This window comes from Ambystoma mexicanum, chromosome 2q, assembly GCF_040938575.1.
Source record: "Ambystoma mexicanum isolate Mex_15411 chromosome 2q, UKY_AmexF1_1, whole genome shotgun sequence".
NCBI classification, from domain to species: Eukaryota; Metazoa; Chordata; class Amphibia; order Caudata; family Ambystomatidae; genus Ambystoma; species Ambystoma mexicanum.
In genome coordinates, this window is record NC_090924.1 from 842,230,930 (window position 1) to 842,254,851 (window position 23,922).

Consider the following 23,922-nt stretch of genomic DNA (forward strand, 5'->3'; position numbering starts at 1 on the left):
TCTCGGAGGAGACTAAGAAAGCGGATTTCCTGTACCAGCGTTGCGAGTCGAGAAGGATCATCATGTCCATCCCCTTCCTGGACAACATCTGGGAGGAAGTCCTAGCTCTGATGAAAAGTCAAAGTACGGCCCGACCAAGCGGGACAAATTGGATAAAAATTACAGGATGCCGGATTCAGCTCCCAGGTGCTTAAGTTCAGTCCTCGTCTGATTCGGTGGTCTCGGCTGCAGCCAGGAAACGCCAGTCATCGGCAGCCATGGTACCTCCGGACCAGGCGGGGTAGAAGCTGGATGCAAGAGGATAATTTATTCAGCAGCCTATACCTTAAAAACAGCTAACGCCCTAGCCATTTCGTCCCGATATGACTAGGAACTATGGTTCAAGCAGAGTCCTATTCTGGACTTCCTGCCCAAAGACAAGAAGGTTGAGGCGCTTAAACTCTTTCAGGAGGGGGAAGGTGGCCTTGTGTCATGCCATCACAGTGGCAGTGGACATTGCGGACATTGGTTTCCACCAGATGGGGAACAGGGTGTCCCTGCATCGTCATGGTTGGTTGAAGGCATCTAACATCCGCCAGGATGTTAAGGCTAAGCTGCTGGATATGCCGTTTCGACGAGAAGAACCTCTTCGGATAGAAAGACAGTCAACAAGTCTTTGCAGGCGATAAAGACTGACACAGACGGCACACTCCTTGGGAATTTTGCAGCTGTGACGATCGTCATCCTTTTGCTCTTCCAGAGGAAAGCCAGGAAGGTCTTCCAAGGGTTATAATACCCCATAGCGGCAGCCTTCATGCTCTTCCTCCCAAGTACTGGGGGCACTCCCAAGGCAGTGGAGGACAGCGGCAGCGCCGACTGAAGGGCATAGCTCTGACCCCCCCAAGCAGGCTTGAACCAGCCGTGCCCTCAGCCCCCACCTAAGCACCCTAGTGGGAGGCCGGCTGGCGAAGTTTGTCAGCACGTGGGAGAAGATCACCACAGATAGATGGGTGCTGGGTGCTATCGGACAAGGGCACACCTTGGAGTTCCAACACAGGTGTCCTCGTACCCCTCTGATTCAGCGACAGGAACAACACAGGCCACAGCTTCTACAAGAGCTGTGGGCCATGCTACAGAAGGTGGCAATAGAGCCCACCCCCCAGTGTCTCCAGGGCTCTGGAGAATATTCAAGATACTTTCTGGTTTGAAAGAAAACAGGGTGGTGGAGGCTGATTCTGGATCTACGTCGTCTCAAGCAGTACTTATAGTCCCAAAAGTTCTGGATGGTCACCTTGCTGCATGTGCTGGACCAGCTGGAACAAGGAGATTTTCTGATGTTGGATCTGGAGGAAGCCTATTTCCACATCCCCATTCACAAGAAACACTGCAAGTTCCTACGATTCGTGGTTCAAGGTCAGCACTACCCGTTCAAGGCTCTGCCTTTCAGCCTGAAGTCTGCCCTGAGCGTGTTTACGAAGTGCCTGGCCCTGGAGGCGGCACATCTTCGTCTACAAGACATCTATGTATACCCCTACCTGGACGATTGGCTGGTGCGTTCCCAGTCTCTCACTCTGGTAAGCGAGCACACATCGAGGACTGTATGTCTGCTGACAGAGTTGGGGTTCTCCATTAACTATCCAAAGTCTTGCTTGACGCCATCTCAGAACGCGCTGTTCCTAGATGCCTAACTCAGCACTGTGACATGTTTGGCGTCGCCCTCGGAGGAGACGGTGAAAACCATACAAGGCAAACTGCCGCGCTTGTCGTCGGCTCGGACATCGACCGTTCGGTCCATCAAGTCGCTGCTGGCCGTGATGTCCTTCTGCATCAGCTTTGTTCGTCTCTGCAGACTTCACATGAGACTTCTTCAGGAGTTCCTGCATGCGAGGTGGATGCAAGTGTCGGGGGAACGTTGCAGACCAGCTCTCCCTCAATGAGGAGTTCCGTTGAGCGATACAGTGGTGGGGTGTACTGCTTGCTACATCTTATCCAAGGAACTCAGTTTCAGGCTCCCCCTTACTAGGAGACTGTCACCACAAACATCTCTCTAGAGGGTTGGGGAGCCCACACCGGACAGGTGCACGCCAGAGGCCTCTAGCAAACAGAAGAAAAGGACCTCAACATCAACGTCCTGGAGCTTCGGGTCATATTCTGGGCCCTCAAGTCTTTTCTGCCATCGTTGAAATGCAAGATGGTGTCATGGGCATGAAGTCAGGGGCACAGGCATGCAGGGGTTGCATGCACAGGAGACTCGGGTGGACACTGTCTTGGCACCTTTGGCGCCAGGCTCATGAACAAAAGTAAACAAACACATCCATTTAACACCAAAAATCTTTTATTATGGACATAGCACTTCAGATGCATTAACCTTGAACATTCCATCCATTAAGCAGCCCCAAGTATATTCTTGGGTGTGGCTGCTAATGGATTGCCTTTGCACGTGCTCACTCTCTCGGAGTGGCAGGGTGTGGCTGGTAAGCCGGCCCTAATGGGCGTGCCCACGATTTCAGCTATATAAGCTGCCCCAATCCTCATGATAGATGTTTCGTGTTATTCTACATTTACAAGCAGTGTAACGCTCCCCGTCGCCTGAGGTCAGACCTGCTTACCTTTTGAAGATCCTGCTTCCTGGACATCCTGCTTCCTGCCAGCATACTTACCAACTGGGGGAAGCTGTTCTTACCTGTACATCTCTTCGGCAAACCAAGCATTCATCTTTACACTTTCCGGAACGCTGAAATCTTCATCTTGCCACCGCTCCATCGTCGACAGCAGCGCCTGCAAGGAAAAACAGAAGATGAGGTTAAACCTCGCAAAAACAGTCCGTTTAAGGTCACTCTTCGCCATTCTTCGCGCTTTTACTTAAACCATCACTTACCTGCTGTCGAACGTTGCGGTAGCATCAATCTTCCATCCGGCCGCATGTCTCGTCTCACAGCTGCATGGAGGCCGCATTTCCATCTAAGGGAAGAAAACAGAAGAGAGACATTATTGCGGGCATAAATAGGAGCAATATATAAAGACATTAAACAGAACGAACAGAATCACAAGAGCTCAAGAGACACCAATCATAAGGAGAAGCATAGTCGCAGCTGGACCGGACTACTCCTTACCAGGGATCAGTGAAGGAACTAGATCCCATTCAACGCGCCCCTGCCAGAAGTAGCAGGACGGAGAGCTTACTTTCCATAATTCACAGGTGAGCTTTATGGGCCAGCGTATGCTCACAGAAACCGTACTTTGGGGAGAAGGGTTCGAGAGGTACAACAATCACAGATTGGCGCACTCACACACTCTCTTATCTCCACGCAGGAGCAGTATCACCACGTGCCACTGCTCACAGCTTTTCTACTGAGGGAGAGGCCTGAAGGGGTGATTCAATTTCAGGGAGGGCTACAACCGTGCCCCAACACCTCCGCAGAGACCAGGTCAGATCTTCACAAACAACACCACCACCATGTTCCACATCTGGAAACCAGGGGGACCTCGCTTACCGGCACTCTCCAAGAAGGCCCAGGACTTGTAGCGCTGGGCCATTCGTCAAGACATGTTGCTCGGCCTTTTTTACCTAGAGGGAGTGAAGGACACCATTGCGGACTCGCTCAGCAGGGAACTGCGTTATCATCATGACCCGGAGTCTCTGAACCTGAGGGCATGTCTCCTACACCCTCGAGTTTGGGGGTTATGCTTTACCCGCAGAATGTAGGGACATCCTGGCCAGAGCCTAGTGAACGCTGAAGTGCTACAGGCATAAATGGAAACGCTTCTCTGTGTGGTGCCGGACTCTGAAGATTACCCCTCTGCATGTCATGGCCCTGCAACTTCTACCATACTTGCTTTCTTTGGCCAAAGTGGGACTGCCTCACGCCTCTATCAAGGTGCATCTTTCCCCCATATCCAGGTACACCAGGTCTCCGGGCAGACCTTCACTGTGCTCTCAGACTTGTCAAGGAGTTCCTCAATGGACTCTTCAGGACTATTCCGCCGGTGTAGGCTCCTGCCCCTGCCTGGAAGCTCAATGTAGTGCTAACTAAGCTCATGGGAGCGCCTTTTGAACCTATGCATCAAATCCCGCTCAAGTTTCTCTCATGCAGAACAGCTTGACTCATGGCTATCACCTTGGCCAGGCGGGTCCGGTAGATTCAGGCCCTGTCTTGCAAGCATCCTTACTTGTCTTTCCACTCTTCAAGGGTGTTGCTGTGTGCACACCCCACCTTTATGCCAAAGGTACTATTGGAATTCCACCTCAACAAACATTTGGTGTTACCTGTCTTCTACCCGAATCAGTCATCACCAGCAGAAAGGTCCTTGCAATAGCTGGATGTTGCTTGTGCCTTGAAGTTCTACATAGCACGTACAAAGAGCTTTCAGACGGCTCCTCAGTTAGCCAACTTTGGGCCTGTAAGTCAAGGAAAGGCCTTATCGAAGGCTTCCATCTCCTGGTGGCTCTTCGGCTGCATCTTGCACTGTTATCGACTGGCGAGCAGGCCGCTACTAGGCCGGCCGAAAGCCCACTCCACTAGAGCCATTGCATCAACAATGGTGTTTCTCAGAGGCGTGGCCAGCGAGCAGCCAATGTAGACGTGTGCCCGCTGAGCTCCTGGTGCCGCCAAACATCCTGTTAAATCCTGGGGGAATCTGACTTGCAGCACCCCTGCAAGACTACGATAAGTTGGCGGAAAGACAGCATAACGCATCGCAGCTACTCCAAAACAAAAACGGAGACCGAAAGCGGAGATAGCCGCCAAACACGATCCAAGATGGCCGACGGCGACTTGGAATAACTCGCCATTCACATCCAGAACGAAGAACAGCGGCCCACGGGAGGTACAAACACCTAACGGGAAGGCCGTGACCCCGCCTCGAGACGTGAGGACACTGGCACTGAGCGAGCGGCCCCCGGCGCACTGCCCCCTGACGACTCCATACACAAGACCGCCGGCGTCGTCCCCGTCCCCAGGCGTGCCGTCCAGCCGCAGGCGCTCCGCACCACTCCGCGTTGAGCACCTGCCACTCCAGAGCAACAGGAATCAGGCAACGGCGGGAGGGACGGCGAAGCGCGTAGCCAGGCACGCAAAACGGTAAGGAGAGGGGTGGGCGGGAGGCGGTGGTTGCGACCGGTCCCTTCCCGCTCCCGGCCTTCCCGCCCGCCCGCTCCCAGCAAAACCCCCCGATCATTGCGGTGCACGGAAACCACCGCTGCAGCTTTAAGACCCTCGCTGGGAGTGCGGCAAAACACAGAGGTAATCCCACACAGCAATAAAGTCTTGGGAAACCATCCAGATACACAGAATCAAGCTGAAAGGGACTAGCATTACTCTGTTGGACATAAGCACGTTGCTCCTGCACACAGGGAGGCGCGGGAAACCCGGAGTGTAAGTGGACGGTCCCACGGAGGGGAACGGGAGGTGTGGGGACGGGGAGGGGGAGCCGCCCCACCCGCCCACCCCCCTCTCAACAACCTAACACCCTGAATGCAAATAGCCCCTTTCCTCGACCAACAGCCCAGGTGTTAAATCCGTGTCCCGGCTCACGTACAACACTTTTAGGATCAGGAAGCCCCTGAAAGTGGAAGAGGGTATGGGTAAAGATAAGGGCAGAAGAGGCACGACACAAAGCACAATGGAGCAATACGCAGTGCCCACACTGGCCTTGGAGCCGACACAGGCAGCTACTGAAGATGAGGAACCCGAACCCTCTCTCAAAGACATTATGAATGCCATAGCCAATTCCAGAACGGCTATGGAGATTAAAATGGATGGCATCAGCACAGAAGTGTCCCTCCTACGCCATGATTTGCAGAAACTCACGTCTCGCACGGGAGAGGCGGAAACCCGCATATCCAACACGGAAGATGGCCTCCGTAACATGAGTCAACAGATTACCAGAGTACTGCAACGTGTTAAAACTCTAGAAGAACGAGTGGAGGAGGGGGAGGGACGCTCTAGGCGAAATAATATACGAATCCTGGGACTACCTGAGAAAAGTGAAGGCCCCTCCATGGAACTATTCCTTGAACAACTGCTCATGGATCTATATGCCCCAAAGAAATTCTCAAAACTCTTCTCTATTGAACGTGCACATCGAGTCCCAACAGGCAGACCAACGCCTGGGGCCCCACCCCGCACAGTGATCGCCAAAATCCTAAATCACAGGGACCAAGATACGGTACTGCAGATGGCTAGATCCAAAGGTTCCATGACCTATAACGGCGCCAAAATCGCCTTCTTCCCGGACTTCACCAGGGAAGTACAAAGAGCACGCCAATCCTTTGACCAGCTCAAGAAAAAGCTACAGATCCAAAACGTCAAATATGGCCTCCTGTTCCCGGTACAGTTGAAAATTTACCATAATGGCACAACAGTGCACTTTAATGATCCAAAAGATGCATGGAACTGGGCAGAAAACAACCTGGAGGGAGATTGGGGCCCTACAAATAGAAGGGAACGTGAACGAAATAGACCGCGCCCAGACAGACCCCCGAATGCACAGCTACTGCAAGACCAGGATGAACTACCGCCAAGAGGAGCCGACTGAGGCGGGCAGGCACAGGTTGACACCAACATAACCGCCAACATCTGCAAGGGACTTCAAGTTGAAATGCCCGTTGGCAACGCACCGTCAGACTTCCCCCGCAGAATAAAGAAATGGCGGCTCAAGTGGGCCCCCCCTGACAAAGGTGAAAGGACTAGTGTCAAGTAACAGCGAGAGACACACAAACAAGTTATACCAAATGTATTGATTAATTTTTCAGTCCGAGCAGACCCTAGTCAAGCTCGGCCTAATGTTCGGGCGACAGATACTTCTAGTTGGGGTGGAGTATAGGGAGGGGGCAAGGGAGTTTGTTTTCATGACAGAGTTTGTTTGTCTAGTTTACTGTTTTAGGATCAATGCGCGCAATGGGCTGGAGTCTGGCTCCCGTGGGGCGGACAGGGGTCACAACCCGGGGACACACACAGCATTACCCGGTATGCCCAATTCCCGACCACCATGACAGAACACGCCACTGTAAGCAAGACCAGGTCCATTAAGATAATGACCTGGAACGTGAACGGGCTGGGCACCAGTATCAAGAGGCGCCTTGTACTACAATATCTGAACCGTCATGCGCCCGATGTGGTTTTCCTAACCGAAACACACCTGGCAGGTACGAACTGTAACCTCTTTAAGCGAACCAATTACCGCATTGCGTTACACTCAGGTTTCTCCATGGGAGCCAGGGGAGTACTGATCCTGGTACACAAGCGACTACCATTGAATCTCCTATCTGTCACACAGGACACGGGAGGTAGATTTGTTTACATAACCGCGACTCTCTGGGAGCAGTCCATATCCATGCTAGCTGTATACGCACCACCAACCTTACTCACCGCACTAATTAACGATATAACGCCTATGTTAGCGGCGGGTTCCTCGAACTTGGTAGTGGTGGGGGGAGATTTTAACGAAGTTATGAACCTGGACCTCGACCGTACGCACATCCGTTCGAGAAACCCAGCTGCGCATACCAAATTAGCCACATTCGTCGACGCAATAGGCCTGTGGAGACACTTACACCCCGGCACAAGAGAATACTCGTTTCTCTCCGGAGCACACGCCTTACTATCCAGACTTGATTACTTTTTTCTCCCGACTTCCGAATTACATCTAGCAACCGATGCGCACCTCCTACCCAGAGGCATATCGGACCATTCACCGCTCATACTAGAGCTTAATACCCACAGGCCGGTCCCCCCACCCGCATGGAGGTTAAATAATTATTATCTAGGCTTCCCCGACTTGGTGGAGCATATTAAAAATGCGACAGAATCATACTTTGAATTGAACATAACCTCCGTGGATAGCCCTGTAACACTGTGGGAGGCATACAAGCCAGTACTGAGGGGGGAACTCATATCCCAGATCGCAGCCCATAAGAGAAAACAGGTAGCAGCGATCCGGGCGGCCGAAGTGCGCGTGCAAGAGGCAGAGGTAGCTCATCTATCCCAGGACCTCCCAGAATCTCATCGCGAGTTACAATTAGCACAAAAACAGTTCCAAAACGTCGCCCTGGACAATGCCAGACAGGCACACGCAGCGATGCGTGCCAGAGTATACGAAACCGGGGATAAGGCAGGCAAAATGTTGGCATGGCTGGAGAAGCGAGACGAGGGGCTCCGATATGTTGGAGCAATTAGATCACAGGGGAATACACCAACAACAGCGGACCGCGACATAGCGGAAGGGTTCGCAGCCTATTATAAGGAGCTTTATGGAGCGCCAACCTCCCCCATTGACACCACGGCCATCTCGGGAATCACCCTTCCCTCCTTGACGCCCGAACAAAGAGCCCTGCTAGAAACCGATATAACAGAGGATGAACTGTCTGCAGCCGTAGCGAACCTCCAACCCGGAAAAACCCCGGGACCCAACGGCTTTCCCGTTGAGGTGTGGAAGAAAATGGCCACAAGCTTAATCACACCACACTTACTGAAAATGTATGAAACCTCCCGCAGCAAAGGGTCCCTCCCACAGGACCTGAGACAGGCCACTATAGTGGTCATACCTAAGGCGGATAAACCCCCAGATTGCTGCAGCTCGTATAGACCGATTTCCCTCATCAACACTGAAACCAAAATCCTAGCGAAAACATTAGCCAATAGACTCCAGCAAGTCATACCCTCCTTGATCCACCCGGATCAGTGTGGTTTTATGCCGCAAAGATCCACGTGGATGAATATACACCGATTATTCACTGCAATGGAAAATGCGACCACTATCCGAGGCCCTCTAGCCCTGCTGGCAGTAGACTTCGAGAAGGCCTTTGATTCTATTAGATGGGATGCGATCTGGGAAATAATGCATAGAATGGGATTTGGGCCCCAGTTCATGAGTTGGGTTAAATTACTGTATAAATCTCCATTAGCTGTCACGAAAGTGAATGGTCACGTATCAGACCCCTTTGAAATTGGCACAGGGACCAGGCAAGGATGCCCACTGTCAGCCATGATATTTGCAATAGCAATTGAACCGCTCGCAATACTGTTAAGAACTAACGAAACATGGAAGGGATTCCGATGGTCTGAAGCCTGGGAGGACAAAGTGTCCCTATATGCAGACGACCTGTTGGTATACTTACAGGACCCGGTCAGATCCTGCCCCATAGTGACTGATCTACTCCAGAAATACGGCTCCTTTAGTGGCCTGAGAGTAAACTGGGCCAAATCTACTCTGTTCCCGCTTAGACAAGCGGAAGAATCGATCCCGCCCCAATGTCCCTACCAGGTAGAAAGGGAACAACTCAAATACTTAGGTATATTAATAACAAATAATCTGACTGATTATGTTCCCAGAAATTTGTACCCAGTCATGACAAGATTTGCAGAGGACACCCGTCACTGGTCATCCCTTCCTCTGACATTACTGGGTAGAGCTGCGCTCTTTAAAATGATGACCTTGCCTCGACTCCTGTACATATTACAGAACGCCCCCTTATACATTCCCCCAAACATATTCAAGAAAATAGATCAGACACTTCGTAGACTACTATGGAATGACGGCCACCCACGTATAGCTCTCGCCACGCTCCAAAGATCCATATGGGAGGGTGGAATAGGACTACCCCGAATGCAAACGTATTATTGGGCCAGTCAATTGATGAAAGTGAATGACCAACTACACGGCGACACCGGCGCACCACATAACAGATCTCTAGAACCCGACACTCCCGGGAAACCCATTATGCTATATCTCTACAAGAAAAGAGACCGCGCGGCCACCCCCAACATGCGAGCACAGATAACACAAATCTGGATAGATGCACACAAATTTGTGGGATGGGGCGACAAACTATCGCAGGCGCAACCTCTGTGGAATAACAGGAACCTTCCCGGTGTATACACGCTCCCCAGATGGCCGAACTGGTCTCGGCATGGATCACTCACACTGGGAGACCTTGTGAAAGATAACACCATGGTTCCTTTTGCGGAGTTGGCGCTCCGATTTGGACTTCCCCAAACTGAACACTACCACTATGCCCAACTACAACACGCATTACAGAACATTCTCCCCGAAGTGATCTCTCTACCAGACTTCACCCCCATTGAAAGAAACTTATTCCCGGAACAAATCACTCAGAGTGACATCGGTTCTGTACAGTGCCATAAGTTCCTTTGGCACACCAGATCTGCTGTCACTGCGGACCAAATGGGAGTCGGATGTGGGGGCCATACTACCGGAGGAATGGGTCATAGCATTGATGTTCCCAAGGGAGATAGCAATATCATCGAGGCTTAGACTGATCCAGTTAAAGATACTACACAGAGTATACTATCCTAGGGTAGCCCTATATAAATGGGGAAGGATCAATGACCCGAACTGCCTGCGATGCAAAACAGAAGAAGGCACCTTCTTCCACATCCTGTGGGATTGCACACACATCCAACCACTTTGGGAGGAATGTTGTGTGGAACTCTCCAGAGTTATGGGGAAAACAATTCCCAGAAACCCTAAGCTATTACTGTTGGGGATAGATGATGAAATTGACTTATCTAGATATGAAAAATTGCTTTTGTTCACCACTACTGCACTTTTGAAAAGGAATATTGCTCAGAAATGGGGCTCGGACCAAATACCGAGCTACGAACAATGGAGGACAGATGTGGAAATTTGTATCGCAACGGAATACAGAGTATACTCAGCCAGAGGATGCCCGGCTAAAGCCCCGAAAGTGTGGCAGAAATGGGAAGTATCCCAATGAGGGCTAACACAGGCAAATTTGCCATTGGGACACATCGAAAGGCGCCCCCCCCCCTGATGCCCATGGTGCCCGCAGGATAATGCAGCTAGGCGCTGCCCCGTGTTCGGACAAAATTGACCCATTTGTTCTTTGTTCTGTTCTTGAAACATTATGTGTACATCAATCGGAGACAGACAGTGACCCATACCAGCAATGCGCATGTATTGATTGTTTGTTTACTTGTTTTTAAAACACCAATAAAATATGTTATAAAAAAAAAAAAACATTGGTGTTTCTCTATGGTGTGCCCCTGCTCAACATCTGCAGGGCTGCTACGTGGAGGTCCACGCATACCTTCACGAGGTTCTACTATGTTAACACGGATTCCAGGGAGGAGTCCCAAGTCGGCCAAGTTGTTTGAGGTGAGTCTGTTCCAGAGCTGAGTGTTATTGCTTCTGTTGAGCCTTGCCACCTCCCGTGTTTGTGTTTATGTACTGCTGCGTAAACGATATTCATGAGCATGTGAATCCATGCCAGACCCCCCATGCTGGGGAAACCTTAAATTACTTACCTGTAACAATTGTTCTCCAGCATGGGTCTGGCATGGATTCACATGTAAACCTTCCCTCTGTGGCTCTTCTTGGGCCACCAGGGGTGGAGCTTAGGGAGCGGACTGTCATTGGATGGGGGGAGTATGACCCAGAGGGCAGTGGTTGGTTTAGAAGAGAAATTCAGTTTTAAAGTCAAAGTGAAACAGTTTTTTCTTTTACCGAGGATTCCCAGCCTAACGACAGGGAATATTCATGGGCATGTGAATCCATGCCAGATCCATACTGGAGAATAATAGTTACAGGTAAGTAACTAAACCTTGCTCCGGTGCAAATGTTCTGTAATACAGTCCCTGGTCAGCAAGTTATGCTGTTATTGTATGCTGATCAAGAACACAGAGTTTAGGTCCATTGTTTGGAAGCTGGGGTGGGTTTGCTGGGAGGAGAAAGGACAATGATCTACAAAAAAAAAGTCCCCAAGGTGATACCTTGGTACACCATGCCGCAATCAGAGTGTCGAGCACAAAGTGTTAGGTTACTGTTGGGAAATTAGCCTATGCAAATAAGAAATAGGCTTGAATTGTTTATTGCTATAATCGGTCAAAGGAAAATCCAATGACTAAAAGATGAAAGGGCACATATTCTCTACCTTCTAGATACTACTCGCTTTAGGATAAGCACTCGTATCAAGCGAGAACAGAATATGTGTGCATCATGTAGCACTATTGCAAAGGAGGATTGTATATTGCTAGATAATACTAAAACATTTTAACTAAAATAAAAAACCAGTTAAGGGACCAAGATAGAGGAATCATTCCTGAAGAGGAAATATTTGACTGCGATGCGTACAAAGCCAATACTCTTGGCCAGACCAAACCCCCAAAATGTATTCAAAGCTTTTTTTCATAAAGACAGTTGTGGCATTTTAAACTTAACTTTTAAGTATTTTTCCCATTCTGACCAGTCCACCCTAGATGCCCCCAACCCTTCCATTAGGATCATCATAGAATATTTAATGTATGTTTAATGCTCTGACCAGGAAAAGGATATTCTTGTTTTACTGTGCAAGTTCACTGCCACTCTGAAACTTGAGGAGAACCATCTCCGGTTCCGGAAGCACCTCAAGACCTTCCTATTTGATTGTGCCTTTGCCCCCTCCCTCTCCCTTGCTGATCTGTTCTCTCTCGGCACCGTGCACCTGGTCACCCTCTGTCCTCTGGGACCAGGTACCTGTTCACCCTGCCACCCTCCCGCACTGCCTCTGGGCCACCCCTTGCACTGGGGTCTGTATTTGTACCCATACAGCCCGCACCCCCACTTTGGCTTCCTGCACTTATCAGACCTACCCTGTCTGCTGCCTTAAACCCAGCACTTGTCACTTGCTGGCTGCACTACCACTGTTCGTTGACTTTATTATTTATTATTATTTATCTGTTTCTCCATTCCTCCGCACTTTCCACTTCTCCCCCTTCCATGCACTTTTCCCCTCTCCCATGCACTTGTGTGTTCTCACTGTCACTGGGCCTAGTAAGATTGTTGTTTTGTTCTCCCCTGTTCCCCTTCCTTGCCTTGTCGCGCTCTGAAACACTTGTGTTTCAGAGCGCGATAGAAATAAAATATCAATTCAATATTGTGTGTGTGTGTGAGAGAGAGATAAGACTGTTGCCCCACAGCAAAGCAGTTTCGCTGCTAAAAACAGTTGGGTCCAAAAGATTTCCAACATTATGGTGTATTATTGTTATCCTCTAGTGCAAGCCACATAGACGTCACTGGAGCTTCTCTTGAATGGAGAAGCACCCAATATCCTCGAAAGACCCAGTTTGGAAACTCCCAGCAGCTGTTGCTCACTATATAAGGTGGTTTACGTTTCCCCGATGCTTATTTGCTCAAGTGTGCCAGTCGTAATCTTCTCTCATGGTATCTTGGTCCGTGATCAGGGGCCCTCCTCCCACCACTACTCCTCATGAAGCTGTGTGGGTATCAAAGAGACACACATAGAGCACATTTTAACAGTATTTATTTTGGAGTACCACAAGTTTAGGGTATCAACTCAACCCCAAATAGCAGGTTTACTTCTCAGGTTAAAAACAAGTAAACCAAACAAACGGTACTTTGATTTCTGCACTGTGAAAATCCAGCTCCCTATTCCCAGCAATCCATTGGGTATTTCAGTTGCTCACTATACAGGGTAGTTTGTTTTCCTGACACGTCTTTCCTCAAGTGTGCCAGTCGTAATCTTCTCTGTCTTCTATTGCTGCATGGTATCTTGGTCCGCAATTGCCAACCACCGATGTCCAAATCTGGGCAATCACTGTAATGGTTCATCAAGCGCAAACTCAGAGGTCCTTTACTGGCGTTTGCCTGGTTATCTGGAGTCTTGTAGGGAGGGACATCTTTTTCTGGCTGATGGGTTTTCAAACATGCATTTCCTCCTGACTGTCCTCATTGTGCCTCTGTAAGAGTCTTGTTCCTTGTGAACCCTCCGCCCATTGTCTGTTTTTCTTGTTCTTCCTTTGTTATGATCTCATATCAACTCCTCATTGATTTGCCACATGCTTGAACCTCTTCCTTTCCACACTGGAGTACCAGACCTAGATCTTTGCCTGCCCAGGCTGCTTTCCTTGTCTTCTCTTCCTACTGACTCTACTATTGCATCCTCTGCCAGCACCCACTCCTGCTGATGTGTTACAGCGGTCTGCTCCTACAGCTTTCTTACCAGTCCCTCCTCAGAGCGTCTTTGGTTTCCTGCACCATCATCTTCTATCCCAGGTGTCTCTCGCTGCCTTCTCAACTCCCCCCTGATCTTTCAGTCTCTCCTCCCTTTACGTACAACTTCTCCTTGTCTTGTTCTCCATCTCTCTCCTTCCAAGCCAACTTTTCTACTCTTCACCGGTCAGCACATTCTCAGTCTCCTACCCTCCTTCAACCGTCTCTATTCTTCTCTCCTCCAGTACACCTCTTCTCTCTGCCTCTCCAACACCTGTCTGACAAACCTGGTTACCTTGATCGCGGCCTGGCCTTTCCCATTGGACCTTCTCTTCAGTCACTAACAGGTGTGTCCCATGTACATTTTCCCCTTTGGATTGGTGGACTTTAACACGCTCGTGGTATTCTGTTTTGTAGGCTCCTTCAACCTTACGCATGCATCTGGGGCAGGCACCATCTTGCCTGTAGTAATATTTGCATGTGAGTGCTGAAGGTTTTGTGGACCTGAGTCACTGTTTTGCAAACAGATTTATTTGTATTGCGGGCTTGCTATCTCTTTCCCACATTACTTGTTGTTTTGGTAAGAACTTTAGGGTCCTCCTGCAGCTTTAACAATTTGGTCTCTCCATCCGTGTCTCTTAAAGAGGAATCACTGGTTATTGAGACTATGTGGCAAGTCCCTGCCATGTTCTTAGGAGAGTGGGTTGGACAAGGAGATCCTGGCCACACTGTGCACGGTCCTTGCATCACGTATTGGTTGGCTGTACCCAGCCCCTATAGTCATCCTATACTTAACCGTTTGGGAAAGTGACTTCATTAAACGCACCAGCCTCTAACTGAACTTCTTTCATAGAATTTCATCAGCTTCACCAGGGTTTAGTGCCATATACAAAGTAGTTTATATTGCAGCTTTATGTAGCTTTATAAGCGTTGGTATAGCATAATGCTTTTTTGAAGTGGTCTTCGGAAAAGGCTTTCAAAACATCCACCTTTTATGGCCCTCAGATCTCCCCACCACTCCCCATTTCATAATGTAGCTTTCTATGTATTCCTTCCTCTGAACGGATTCCCCGTCCATGATAATAGTATCCAAAGCACAGCTGCTCTTTGGAAATGTTTCCGCCACCAGGGGGCACAGTGTGGCTCTGCGTCAACTCCGCCTGATGCCTCTATGTGCCCGGGCAAGTATATATTGAGGCGCAGCGCCCCGTGATCCGAGTTATTTTCTACACACTTTATACACTTTGAGGATACGCTACTTTGTTTTGACAAAAAAATGCCCAACCCCGTTAAGGCTTCAGGTTTCAAATCTTGTGTGGATTGTGGCCAGCAGATATTGGTTTCGGATGGTATCCGGTCATTCCATCGAATCCAAAGCATCAACAAACTACCATTGAAAAATATGCATTAAAAAAACAATTGAATGCATTCTTTTAAATGGTAAAGGTTTTAGTTTAGTAAAAATGGGTTTTTAAGGTAAAAAAGGGGGGTTCGGAGGGATCCCCCCATTAAAAAAATGCATTCAATGTTTTTTTCGATGGTTTTTTTGTCAGTGATATGGTTGTTGATGGTTTGGCTATCGATGGAATCACTAGGAACCGTTTCGGATAGTTTAGTTTGGGGCAGAGCTTGTCAACCAAAACGGGTCGTTCCAATTCGTGCAACCCAAGGAACTCTGGTAAAGGGCAGTTAAACCCTTCACCTAACTCCACTAGGAATCTGGTGAGAGCCCTTGGTTAAAGTCGAGAAGCGCGTTGCGCAACACTGAGGAGCGGTCTCCCGCAAGAAAAGACAAGAAGCACCAAAAGAGATCTTGCTTCCTTGTCAGTTCCTCATCCTTCTTCATCCTCCAAGAAGGAGTCCTTGTTCCAGAGACTTCCGGAAGCAACCAATTACTCCACCCTGCACGAAGGGGAGAACTTATGCTTGAATATGCTTCTCATCTTCGCCAAGGTGCCAAACTGGCCGGATGCCCAGAGGGGACCACTCTCAAATGACTAGTGGCTAAGATTTGGACCCCAAGAACAACTGTCTGCCAGCGCTGACCGGCACCACCTTGAGGCTCCGAGACCTCAGCAGTGGTTCCGCCCTTGTCTTCCATGTCATTGGCGAAGATTGGCATTGTGGGCGTGGGAGCTCCTTTGGAGTATGCTCCTCTTAGCAATTAAGCCATTTATGTCAGAAATGTGCCACATCTATGATGAGGAAGGCAAGAAAATTCCTTTTGGTTTGGAACTATTGGGCTGCAGAGAGGAGAGGGACTTCCCAGAGGAATTGTATGGGGATGGTAAAGACATCGAAGAACTGGCTGCAGGTAATCAGGAGGCCAGTGAGATGGATATTCTACCAATCCCCACTCCAGTTAAGCCATAGGCATTTTTCCAAATGTTGATAACCAATGTTGCTTATGCCCTGGGGCTATCGTCCCCTTCCAGACCAAATGTCCAGTTAGAATTAACAGGCATCCTTGACAAAGGACCCAAGAAAGAGACTATTTGCTACCGTTCAACATCGCGGTGGAAGTTCCTGTGCTAGAGGTGTTGGAAAGGCAGGCCTCTGCAGCTGCAGTCAACAGGGATCTTGCAAAGAAGCATCATCCGGCTCCATCAGATCCAGCCTTTTTGTCCACCGATGCCTCCCCAGAGAGCTTAGTGGTACAGGCTGTGACTGCAAATTTGAAGACCTACACCTTTCTTTCCTCCCCTCGTTACCGAGAGTAGAAGCATGGATGTCTATGAAAGAAGCGGTTTGCCTCTGGCAGCCTCCTGCTCCCTAGCAAAGTTATTTTTAGTTTTTTTGGTTCACAGCGGACCACATCCTTGAAGGGGACATGAGAAGGATTTTTGTCCTTGGTTCAAGATGGCAAGGAGGCTTCCCACCTCTCCGTCTTTCCTGGAAGCCGGGCCTCGTCTGAGTCGGAAAGCATGGTTCATCACCCGAACCCGAGACACCTCAACCGAGGGAGGGAGGATTTCCCTCTGCAGCATGGAATGGTCTTGAACCACATTCGATGCTTTGGTTTTACAGGTCGTTCGGCAGGTTTACTTCCTCCATTTCATTCAGTGGCCTCCAGACAACTTTCTTCCCATCACCATCTTGGCTCTGGACCCTTTTCCTCTGGGCGGAGGTCCATCAGTTTCGCTTGAAGCGTGCAATAGAACTGGTACCCTGTTCAGAATGAGGCAAGAGGTGGTATTCAACTTATTTTCGGCTTTCGAAGGACATATGCTTGCATCCAATATTGGATCTGATGCTGCTGAATTTGTACCTGCGAAACGACAAATTCAAGATGGTAATGATAGCCCAGATCCTCCAAGCCCTCGATCTGCAGGACTGGTTGTTGTCACTGGGCCTTCAGGGTGCCTACTTCCATGTGCCTTTTAAACTCAAGCACTAGCAGTTCAGAGTCTTTCTTTGGTACCTAGGGTTTTCATCAGTGGTGGCAGCTCGCCTCAGGAGGGAGGGCATTCATGTATTACCCTAGCTGACTGGCTTGTTTCTGCTCACTCCCCAGACCAGATGTCGGCATATTTTTTATTTTTTTTAAATGTATTGTGCCTTTAGTTTATATTCCGTCAAGAACTCACTTTTACACATTTTTTTACAAACCAAATTAAAATGTCACATTTGTCAATCTGAATAGTTAAAATATACATCATAGATATGAATTAAGAAGAATTCCTATATCAAATCATGAATATCATACAGTGTGCTATCTAAGGAGTCACCAATTTCCAAATATTAAAAGCTGCAGCCTTGACTACAAAGGATTCCGCCCGACTAGCTCTGCCCAAAATTGATCTCTGGGTATGCGCTCTATAGATCGCACAAAGCCCCCCTTATCCTTTGCTGTACAGTGGCTTCAAAGCAGGACAAGCTGTCACTATTTGTCTACTGGTCCCCATTTCCCTACCACAATGCCTGCACATATCACCTTGTTCAACTTTGGCCCACTTATTTCTAAATTCCTTTGTCTCTAGTATATTGAGCCTAGGTTGCATCATGAAAATTCTGAGAGCAGGATTGGCCCATTTCAGTAGGTAGCTTCTAGGTTTGCCAATTTTGAAGGCCTGTTGGGAGCATTCTATGCATCTTCTAAGACCATTCAGTCTGTATATCGCTTTGACCATATCCTTCTCTGTCATTTTCTTTTTTACTAATGACGCACAGTCCGGGCGCTCTCGTATTATGCCCATGGTAAGACCCACTTCCGACAAAAGATTGTCTGTAAAAGTGTGCAGGTCTTTAACAAAGTTATTAGGTTGTTTTTTGCTCAAATCTTTGCCCAGTAGTTGAAGGCGATGATTCGATCCAAGGGCCATTTTGTCCATTTTGAAGTATAACATGATCCGTTTGAACGACCAGCATGATACTAGAGACTGTAAGCCATACTCCAAACGCAGGGCCTCCACTGGCACCCCTCTGGGCATATTCATAATGGAACATAGGAGTTTGGCCTCCAGTTTATGAAGCCATGCGACTTCCCCCATTGTCAGAATCTCCACGGTGTATAGGATGGCTGGGCATATACTAGTTTTGTACATTTGTATAAGCCCTCTTATCTTACTGCCACCCCTATGTTCCACATAGGACTTTATGGCTGCCCATCTTCTCCATATTTTGGTGTAGATGTGATCTTTGCATTGAGAGGTAGATGGATTCGACCATATTGGGAAACCCAAATACAGAACTTAGTTAACAGTGACCAAGTTTGAACTGTCCAAATGCCACTGTGAGTTCCTTACCTTGCCATAGGAATCCTTCAGGCACATTGTTCTTGTTTTATTCTTATTTATGACCATAACATTTTCTTTGGCATACTGATTTAAGGCGTTTAAGGTACACTGAAGACCAATCTGCGTTTGGTCAAAAATGATTGTCATCTGCATATGACCTGATAAAAATTTTAACGCCATTTATGGTTGGGGGGGGGGGGTTGGTTCCTTTTTAAAGCTTGTTGGCCGTGTAGAGCGTGGTGCCCAATGCACAGCCCTGTTTGAGCCCCCGATGTGTGGGGGTGAATTTTGTGAGATATCCCTTCTTATTGAGGCGAACTACTACCGTTGTGCTCCTGTAGAGTGATTGGATATAATAGAGTAGGGCAGGATTGATGCCCCAGCCTTTTAATTTCACGGATAGTCTGCTTCTGGAAACCAAATCGAAGCATTCCAAAAGTCCATGTAGCAGCAGTAGAGCTTGTTCTCCCCTCTTGTAATGCCCTTAAGTACTGTAATGTTGCTATGTTGGTGGTTGTGTTGTAGGTTTTCCTAAATCCTGTTTGGAATGTACTCAGTATGTTTTTTGTTTCCATCCAGGTATTACATTTTTCCAGGAGCACATTGGCAAATATTTTCTGGCAGGCGTCCATCATCGCCAGCATCCGGTAGTTCTTTGGTATGAGTTTATCCCCCTTCTTTAGGATGGGTACCAATATGGACTGGCACCAACTCTCCCGTATTTGACCAGTCTTGTGTATTTTCCTGAAAATGTAGAACCAGGATTATTGCCCAAAGGCTAGGGTCGGCCTTGAGTACCAAGTTGGGGATGCCACCTGGCCCACGGGAGGCTTTACATTTTATAATTAGCCTTTCTATGTTCCCTTCCGTGATCTCACCCTCCAGTTTTGCTTTTGATAACAGGCTAACCTGGTTCCATCTCATTAGTTCCCCCTGGTCTGTTTCCATATGTTCCTTGGAGGAGTAAAGGTCTTGGATATGTTTCATCCATGTTTCCTGCGAGACTGGGTTCAGATCAATCTGAGGAGATGAATTTTTAAAGCTATTAAAGTTCTGCCAGAATTTAACCTTATTATCCAATTTCAGCCATATGAACAGGCGTTGCCAGTTCACACCTCTAATGGATGCTTTATGAAATTGGGTCAAATTACATTGTGGCCAGATTTGCTGTTTTCTTTGTTTTAGTGTCGGGCGATACCTTGTCATTTCTTTTAATCACCGCCTTATCCCTACGGTACTGTTTCTTTCTTTCCAAGACAACTATGTCAAATGGTTATTGTGGACAGTCCTGATGATTTTGAGTATTTGGTTTATCAAGTGTGAACTCTGGAGGTGCTAGCTCCTTGATCATAACTTGTAAATTCCAATTGTTTGTTCTGAGCAAGGTGATTAAGTTCCCTATATTTTTGGTTAGTGCGTCATTCACCATTTTAATGTCTCTATGGGCCTAGCGTAGTCTGTTACCTTCTGTATTTGTTGTTACTATTGCACATTTTTGTGGCACCTTCAATTCGGCTTTTGAAGTTAATGACCAACATAATGCTCCATGGTCACTTGCTCTATTGTGGGATACCACTATAGGGCTACATAGCTGTCTCGTTTCCCTGTCAACTATGAGATAATCAATTAATGATGTAACAACACCATTTGACTATATATATGGCGGGACTGAGTCCAGGCTCGGTTGTAGCCCCCGGTTGACGTCGGCACATTTGTTTTGGACGTCCAGCCTGTTGCACAGCTCGGGGCTGTCTCTGAATTTAAAAACATCACATTTTTCGTCATCACAGTCCTTCCGATCAGGTGGTTTTGGACACTCAGGCAGAGTCTTTGCGGCCGACGGCTGAGTAGCGAGCTGCAATGGATTGCATTTTCCTGCAGATTTCTCATCAGATATCCTTCCAGCGTCAGCTGCTCTGAAACTATTTCGACAGGAGGCATAATACAACTCAATGTCGATTCCTCTTGACACGATATTGCCACTTGTCAGACGCATGTATATTAAGTCACTATGTCCCCCTACCTCAGTTATTTTTCCGCTTTCTTGCTTTTTCGGTATGCTTTTCGAAAAGAGAGAACATTTCAATTCGACATTCGTCAACATTTCTATCGACTTTCATCGATATGTCGGCTCCCAGGGCTTCTGCATTCAAGCGTTGCATGGACTGCATTTCTAAAATGTTGATCACTGACCCACATGGCATCTGCATGTCGTAGCTAGGTAAATATCCCAATATCGAAGCGTGCGGCTTGCGTCAGCAAATGAATCAAAAATCCCTTCAGGCGGGCGTCCTCCGTCAAGATGTCGGCACCAACACTCAAGCATTCCTTTAACCCGGAATCCCAGTCAGCGTTTTCTGACTCCATGAGGTCGATTTATGACGACGAAGGGGACCAAGTGCCTTTTGGCTTGGAGCCTATGGACGGAGTGACTGGAGGAGAAAATCTTTTCTCTGACCATGCAGATTTGCTTGCTGAAGCTGAAGGGCTACATAGTGCAAGTGGGTTAGACACATCTCCTGATCTGGATCTGCAGCAGTCTGTCACTTATGGTCACCCAAATGCACAGTACAGAAGGTCTGTGGAGAGAGTAGTAGAGTCCTTAGGTCCAGGTACACCAGCAAAACCGCTGTCGACCCATGATCTTACAGACATCTTTTAATGTGGCCATCTCTGACCTCATTACAACAAAGTGGCTGATACCCTGCTCCACGCCAGCTGTGGACGCAGAACTCGGGAAGAAATACAGGCCGGCTAGGGTGGGATTTACCTTTTCTGTCTTTTGCCCCATGCCAGAAGGTCTATTGGTGCGAGCCACTGCAGTGAATTCTAGGCCAGCCACATCCACCTCTAACTGGCCTACAGACAGGGAATCCAAGCAGACTGATGCCCTCGGTTGGGTAGCATGGCCCTGAAGGCAGTCAGTGCATCATGCACATTCGCAAAGTACTCTCACAGTCTGTGGATTCTCATGGCGGAAGCTGCAGAACACATCCCGACTGGTGAAATGAGGAATGGTTTCATGCGGATCATTGACTATGGCAAGGGGGTGCCATGCCAAGCACTGAACTCATGCTTGGACATTGCAGATTATGTAGGCTGTGCAATGGGGACATCCACTGTGTTAAGGGGTCAGACTACATTCATAGTTCACGATTCTCACTGAACGTCCAAGTAAAAGAAGCAATACCTTCTCTAAATTGGCTGCGAAGTCACTGTGCTTAGCTGTGCAGCAACCTGCAAAGCAATCTTTCGAATGGATTGTGTCCTCCAACGTATTCCTCATCTTTGACATGTAATGGCCACAGCTCGGCTGCTTCGGAAATGTTTCAGCAGAGGGCACCTTGCGTCGATGGCGTTGGGTCGATGTCCCTCGAAGGCCTCCGTCGAGGGCGACGTCATTGGATGTTATAAGTAGCACGCATATAGCCTCAGTTCTGTTTTTTCCGCAAACTTGTTTGCTTTGTTGAAAACTCGGCACTCCTTGTGCTTATTGTGAATCTGCGATTATGTCTTCGTCATCTACCCCAACCACCCCGAAGACTGGCTTTAAGAAGTGGTGGGACTGCGGCTCCAAAATGCTGATCACGGATCCATATCGTATTTGTCTGTGGTGTCTCGGCGAGAGCCACGACATGGATGACTGCTCGAAGTGTCAGTCGTTAACTGCCAAGGCCTTGCTGGAATGTAAGGGGAAACTGAAGGTAGGGAAGATTTCCAAGTCCCGTAAATTCCGGCCTGCTGGACTTTCGACCGACGATTCGAGAGGTGACTCTCCTCGTCAGAAGACGTTCAAGCGGTCTTGATCTAGGAGTGGTTCCTGCCACTCGTCCTCGTCGAGGCGGTCCAGGAAACGGCACCATTGGAGGCCTTCATCGTCCTCTTTGTCAGACGGTTCACCAAGACAGATGGTATGCCCGTCCAAGTCATCGACCCCGGCGGTGTGGGATGCTTTCCGGGTGCCGATGATAAAAATGTTTGATAAACATAGCACTGTTCTGCTCGCGCCTTCTGACGAAACCGGCAAGGAGCGTTCTCGGCCGGATACTTGCGCGTCTTCGGGCCCGGGTAAACGGCTTGATGAACACTGGGAGCCTTTGCGGCCCCGTTCGGACAAGGCCTCGAAAGATCAGCCGAGAAGTGCCAGGTCAAGGTCTTCGTCACTGGTAAAACCGGCAAAGCCTTCTATACCCTCAAAGCCCTTGAAGGCATCGACGCCATCAGCGCCATGCCAGTCGGGTGCTCCACCCGGGTCTTCAACCCCGATCGGGCCCTCGATGCCGTCAACACCATTGTCAATGTCGACGCCGTTGGAGCCATCAATGCTGTCAGTGCCAATTTTGCCAGTGAAGGTCCCTGTGCCAGTGGACCCCCCGTGGAAAACTACTGTTAAGTCTGTGAGGCCAGTGGCTGATAAGAAGTTCACTCATCTCCTGAGGGAGGATTTTTTTAGGTCCCTCACTGACATTTATGAGGAGGAACAACAATCTGAGGATGAGGTGGTCCCTTTTGGTTTTCAGTATGCGACCCCTAATGCTCCTGATTGCCTCATTTCAGAGGAGAGTCGGATGGAGGATGTTTGCCAAACCTTGCGCAATGCTAGTGGTATTGACACTTCCCCCAAGTTGGAGTTCGGCAAGCTGGACCCAGGGTTGCATGCGGACGACTCATATCGAAGGCTCATGTCAAGAGTTCTGGAGTATCTGGGCTGGTCCAGGCCTCCTGTGCACTTTCAGCAAGATGACCGTACATATATTTTGGTTCAGGGTCCGTCTACCAACCCTGTGTTAACATTTCATATGGCCCTGCAGAGAAGGCTAGCTGCAAATTGGAACGCCCGTAAGGTTACTTCGGCGGTGAATAAGTTTCAGACGAAGAAATACCGCCCATCCAGTAGCGACCCCGGTTACTTGTCCACTCACCCCACTCCGGAGAGTTTGGTGGTCCAGGCAGCTACTGCTACCTCGAAGCAGGCGGCGTACCCTAAAATCCCTCCTGATAGGGACGATAAGCATATGAATGGATGGGCACACAAGGTGTTGTCTGCTGGGAGTATGGCATTGAATTCGTCCAACTCTGCTTGTGCCATAGCAACATTTTCGCACACTCTATGGAATTACATTTTGTTAGCGGCTAAGCATATTCCCAAAGGGGAAGAAAGGGATGGCTTTCTGGCTATTCAGTATGGCAAGCATGCCGTGTGTGAATCTCTTCAGTCTGGGTTGGATACTGCAGA